At 44.6% G+C, this 6022-nt stretch overlaps 1 long non-coding RNA gene across 5 annotated transcripts; it reads left to right on the top strand.

The window, feature by feature from the left end:
* The first annotated feature begins 1407 nt into the window (after window positions 1–1407).
* Window positions 1408–5687, top strand: LOC123137995 (uncharacterized). Of its 5 annotated transcripts, XR_006468735.1 has the most exons (6): window positions 1408–1856; window positions 1967–2166; window positions 2262–2419; window positions 2796–2921; window positions 4880–4979; window positions 5265–5687. It is a non-coding gene; the product is annotated as an uncharacterized lncRNA (long non-coding RNA). The 5 variants fall into 5 exon arrangements; XR_006468733.1 differs by lacking the exon at window positions 4880–4979 and having other exon boundaries at window positions 1409–1856; XR_006468736.1 differs by lacking the exons at window positions 4880–4979; window positions 5265–5687 and adding an exon at window positions 4458–4774 and having other exon boundaries at window positions 1409–1856.
* The last annotated feature ends 335 nt before the right edge of the window (window positions 5688–6022 follow it).

The following is a 6022-nucleotide window of genomic DNA, read 5'->3' as shown; positions in this document are numbered from 1 at the left end:
ATTGTTCGAAAACGGTCCCCGGCCGCAAACTTCTGTACATTAGTAGAGTGCCCGTGCGTTGCCACGGGCGACAAACATATAAGTTTTTATATATTTTTAGTAGAATGCTCGTGCGTTGTTATGGGGCATTTTAAATCTTTGCTGGAATTATATATAATAAGACTGTAATGCATGTCAAATTCTGCATGTATAGAAAAGATAACCAATAACAGTCAGAAAATAGTTAAAATCCATTTCACTTGCAATGATATAAGTTGATAAAAAAATGTAATGTGATGATGTATACATAGCGAGCGATGAAGCAACTAATAATCGGTTATAAATTAAGATCTACTTGGTGCGCTTAAGGTATTCAACTATAATGTTAGGAATGTTGTCTTTAGCTTCATTCTTACTTGAGAAAATATAGTAAAAAAATTCTTCCCCAGCTCATAACCATCTTGCACAAGCAACATATGTAATTAGCATGAATATTTCACGTTGACGATCTAGAAATATGCAACGGAGAATATTGTGCAAACAGGACTTCTTTATCGTTTCATGGGAACATAAAATCAAAAACAAAATAGCCAGACATATCCCTACTTGAAGAAATTAATAAAAGTATGTTACAATTCTCTAGAGCAAACAACCGATTTTTCCTTTTATAAAAAAAACAACAGATTTTTCTAAAAATAACATACAACCAACCTCTTATTTTCCTTCTTTACCTTGAAAAGAAATATCATAAAAAGAAAGAACAGGTCACCCCTCTCACTCTCTCACTACATGGGCACAAGCCCTCACTCACATCTCACTCTCCGCGCACATGTCACCGCTGCCATCTCCCCCCGCCACAGCGTCACCGCTGCCATATCTCCCTGCCATGGCTTGGATCTGCCGCCTCCCCTCCATGCTCACCACCGCCACCCATCCCCTCCACCACGATGTCGTCCGTCCCCTCCACTTCCCGCCAAAGTTTACGATTTTGGCCGAATATGGTTAACAACCATGAGCAAACCTTTCGCGGTGAGCAGCCGGATTCGTCCGCCGATCAGGAGGTGCAGAAGGGTCGCCCCGCCACTTATCGCTAGCTCTCCTCTCGGCTCGAGCTGTGATCACACGGTCCGCACCCCATTCCCTAGCGATGTGGTGTCTTTGTAAATTATTAAGCCCTCTATAGCAAAATATAAAAAATACAAGACATTTTTTAGGACCCATGCAGCCTTGTTCAGTTAGACAGGGTTTAAAGAGGTTTGAAAGGGATTGAAGGGTACTAAATCCCTTGCAAGTGAAAATTCCCGTCAAACCTCCCCAATCCCCTTCGATCCCCCTGTGCCGAGGGGATTAGCCGAACATGGCCTGCACTTTTTCTGTCACCTAACATTTTCTTTTACTTTCCCAAATATAGCCTCACAACACCGAAGCCGCAAAACGCTCTCTTACCTCTCACTCTCTCCGCACCACACTCTCGTTCGGTCATTCCCCTCCACCAAATCCCTAGCTCTCCTCTATGATGCGTGTTGTCGCCTCCCTCCCACCGGCGTCGCCGCCTCCCTCCAGTGACGTGCTTCGCCGCCTTCTCTCCCTCTCGCCCGTGTCGCCTTTCCCTCCCCCCCGTGCTGCGTCTTGCGTGCTCCAAGGCCGAGGAGGAGCGCGGGCACGGCGGCCTTATCCTACTCGACACCGGCTGTGACAAACGCCGGCGCTCCTCGTTACCCTCTATCTGCAAACAGGAGCTCCCGTACTGGACGCTACCGTCCCCCACGGGCTATCTAAGCCGGAGCCCCCCTCCATCTCGACGGCACCCGAGATTGAGGCCGCACCGGAATCCCAATCGCCTACCACGCTCTACGCTCGACGGCAAGACCCACAAGGTGTGCATCCTCCCCGTACTATCTGCGTGGGGTGGATTCTTGATTAGGAGTATAGTCCGTTGTGATTCTTGTGTGGATGGGATATGGTTGTGATTCTTGATGGGATGCAGATAAGAGTAGGGATGCGTGTTGCAGAGGGAAGAACGATGTGATATGGACAATGATGCAGCTCCTGAAGAAGCGGTTGCGGCGTCTGCACTGATTAGCTGTAAGACAGTTACTCCAGCACTTACAGTACTGCGTCTCCTCAATCTAGGTTTTGCAGTACAGTAGGGATGGACTCTGTAACTGAAAGGAGTAGCACTGATTGGTATGAACTGTACTGTTGCATAGTGTACACGGTTTGAAAATCAGCGTACTGATGCTAAAATAAACATAACTGATTTGTTGGGCCTGGGCAAGCAGTGTCGGGGCAAGGAGCGGGCGCGGCGAGCAGGAGCGGGCAAGGAGGTGGTGAGCACCTGGAGCTGCAAGCACCGGGCGAGGCGTGAGTTGCTGGGCGAGGCACGAGGTGTTGCCGACGGCGAGGTTCAAATTCAAACTGATTTGGGAGTTGGACAATGGTGAGGGCAGAATTGTACTCTTACAGAGATTTGGGAGCTGTCGGAAATGCAAAAAATGTGTCATATTTTGTTAGAGGGAGTAGTATGTAGTTTTTTTCCTGTAAAATTCTATAGCCGTTTACTCTCTGAGCTAAAAATGTCTCATATCTTCAAGCTGAACCACCCATATCTTCAAGCTGAACCACCTAATTTAGTGATTATACATTATGTGGTCAAGATGTCTTGCGCGTGTACATTTAGTTTTAATTTGGCCACAAGAAAATGTTTGAATTTTGCTTGCTCTATTATGAAGCTGGACGTTCCTGTTACTGTCTCCTGACTTATCTAATTTGTACTTATATTCAGATGGCCCTGTTTAATTTGGTTAGTTTTGCAGGTACCCGTAAAATGGAGAGAAGTTCATGATATAGTGTGGAAAGCAAATATTGCTCACACTAACCTTGCAAATGAAGTCAGACCAGAACTGGATGATTGATGCAGGCGAACAAAATTAAGTTTTGAGGTACACATATTTGAGCACCATGCCTTGCCAAGCTTAACACTTTTTTGACTGTAAGCTTTACTTTGTGATTCATGTCTTGTACTATATGACAGATGCGAAACATCAAGGATAACAATATAAACAGTTTGGGTCTATATAAGTGTATGAAAGCATCATATACGTAATTAGAAAGTCTGGGCCACAAATCAAAAAGCATGACATGTACATACTGTTCATACAAGTTTAGTCTGGAATAGCTCAATTTTTTTTCTAACATTAGTCTGAGATCTGTACTATTAAAGAGGGGAATTTCCTCTGATTTAGTTATTTTTTTTGGGTATTACCGACCCATACCACGATCTCAATTTATTTCTTAACTGAATTAACGAACATTTTTTATACTTAATAAAAGTCAAAATGCACATAATAAGTGGAGTAAAGAATATTTATGATCAGGGCTTGTTTTACCTTTTTTCTTCTGTGGTACGTTGCCCGTCGTTTAGCGTCTATCTTATCCCTTTGTTCTTGTGATGGTACATAATCGGAGCATCTTCCTTTTCTTTTTTCTCCTTATAAGCTGCCCTTCTCCGCGTGTTTATAATGTCCCTTTTTTCTATTGATGAGGTCTTGTTATGTTCTCCATAATCATGAATTGTATCAGCAGTACCTTAAAACGTATCTGGCATGAAAAGTATGAAAAGTATTAATTATAAAGCGAGAAGAATGTCTAGCAAAAGGCTGATTTTCATGACCGTACCCTCTTCCTTTTTCTTTCGATAAGCAGCTCGCCTCCGGGCGTTTATCAGCTCTCTCTTTTTGTCGGTGAAGCTGTTTTTGCGGTCATTCATCACAACTCATGTTGTCTAGTGCTCGGTTGTTGGTCTAGACACTGAACATTCACGAGCTAGAGCATTACGCCCGACCTGGTTTCCCACATCGACATGGGAAGATTCTAGAGCTACTGGAACAACATAATAGCCATAAGCTGATTAAATATATGAAGATGAACCCCCGTAAGGACTAATTACTTCACATCAAAGACGGACGGGTAATACCATTTGAACTGTCTCGTACATTGCTGGCATAGAAGAGTGTGAGATTACTGGGAGCCGGCAAGGAAGCACCATTATGCATGAATGAGTTTGCTGGGTTGTCTGCATCATGTAAAAATAACAAAATGAAAAAAACCACAAGGCATCATTATGTACAAAGGAGACTGGACCACACCTGCCAGTTTACTGAATCTGTCCAACAATAGGATGTAATACACATAGTATAAGAATACCTGACATCGCATTGTAAGGTCGATCAACATTTGTGATATCCCCGGGAGCGAGTGTGAGTTCACTGGGAGCCGTCAACGAAGCATCACTTAACCCATCTGATGTGTTGTTGCCCCCCTCGTAGTCTGTAAGGTATGATAGAGAATATACAAAACCGATGATTTTATACCAGAAGTATGTTGACGATATTTGCACATAATTAAACCTGGACCCATTGAGTAACTATTGTCAAGTTTGTCAGCTAAGGGTATATTCTCTGTGTTGTATTCATCAGCATTTGCTCCAAAGGAATGGCCTGCAACACATCATGTATACACACTGTGAGCAGGGCATGATGTTAGCCATGTTGACGATATTTGCATAGAATTAAACCTGCAAAGATGGAGTAACTATCGTCAAGATTGTCAGCCAAGGGTATACTCTCTGTGTTGTATTCATCAACATTTGGCCCATCCACATGGCCTGCAATACATCATGTATCCAAAATGTGAGAAGGGCATGATATTAGCCATGGTACAGCTAAATCTGATAGCGGAACAACCTGTAGGCAAACCTGCCGCCTTTGTATCTTGAGTTGGCTTGCTTTTTGAATTTCCCATACGTACCTATGAATTGCCAGATCCATGAGACTCCAAGATCATTGCTTGATATATGTACTACTTCACTGATACAATTATGGTACTATGAATTTTGTAGACTTCATGAGGTTGAGCATGGATCAAGTGGACAAATGTCAGATGAAGTAACGAATACTGCAGTAATTGCCAAGAGGCCACCTCCAGATAATTATCCCAAGGTTTTAGAATATGCGACCTAATTCCTTGACATCAAAGAAAGCAGATACATGAAATTCAGTCGAAGCATGAAAAATACTATATAGGATGTAGAGCGAAAGGTTTTTATTCATCTTGGAGTTTGTCTTTGCTTTTTCAGGATGCATGAAAAATATTAAAGGATGTATAGGGAAAGGCTATTTTTCATCTTGGAGTTTGTCTTTGATTTTTCAGGATGCATGAAAAAAAATAAAGGATGTATAGTGAAAGGCTTTTTTTCATCTTGGAGTTTGTCTTTGCTTTTCCAGGATGATGACACGAACGCCCACATGGAACTAATATATGGATCAGCAATCAATCAAGTTGCGAACAAGGTCATGGCGACCTGAACCGACATGAACAAGGTCATCGCCGGCGAGCACCCCGTCGAGGGCTACCGCTACCGCAACACATTCGCAAACCTGGAGAGTTGTGGTGGCCTCCAACGGATGTACGTACCATGAATGTAAGCCGTTAATGTGTAGCACATCTCCAATTACCGGAGTCCAAACGGATACTCTCCTTTCTATCCCTTTCTCTCTACTGTTCGAGAGAGGCGACCACGAGAGCGACTCGGGCCCGGCCCGATCCTGGATCTTTGCCGCCGGCGACGCCGGTCGGGAAGGAGATGGGAGAGGTGCGTGGTGCTCTGTTGTAAATAGTAGGCCTAGTCTAGGTGTTTCCTTTGTGGAGTTTGGCCTTGTGCCGGTGTTTGGCGTCATGCCGATGGAGCGCAACCCACCGCCGCTTGCGCGCAGCGCCTGGTGGTCGCCGGTGACATCTTCTGCTCTTCTCCCATGGTGGTGGCGAAGGGGAGATGATGTTTCTGGTGCTAGCTCTCTAAATAAGCGCGTGGTCTTCGTGCCCTGGATCTGGAGAAAGGCCAGCCGATTCTCCCGGTTTCTTCAAGCCGTTGCGGTGATGGAGCGGGAGCTTGGGAGGAGCGGTCATCTGAAGATGTCAGTTCGGGTTCGAGCTCAACAGCAGTAGCTATTGCGGTGGGGGCGCTGGCGCCTGCTGTGGCGGT

The sequence above is a fragment of the Triticum aestivum genome, chromosome 6B (genome assembly GCF_018294505.1).
Source record: "Triticum aestivum cultivar Chinese Spring chromosome 6B, IWGSC CS RefSeq v2.1, whole genome shotgun sequence".
NCBI classification, from domain to species: Eukaryota; Viridiplantae; Streptophyta; class Magnoliopsida; order Poales; family Poaceae; genus Triticum; species Triticum aestivum.
Note: the sequence above shows the minus strand (reverse complement) of the source record. Positions and strands in the feature narration are given on the sequence as shown.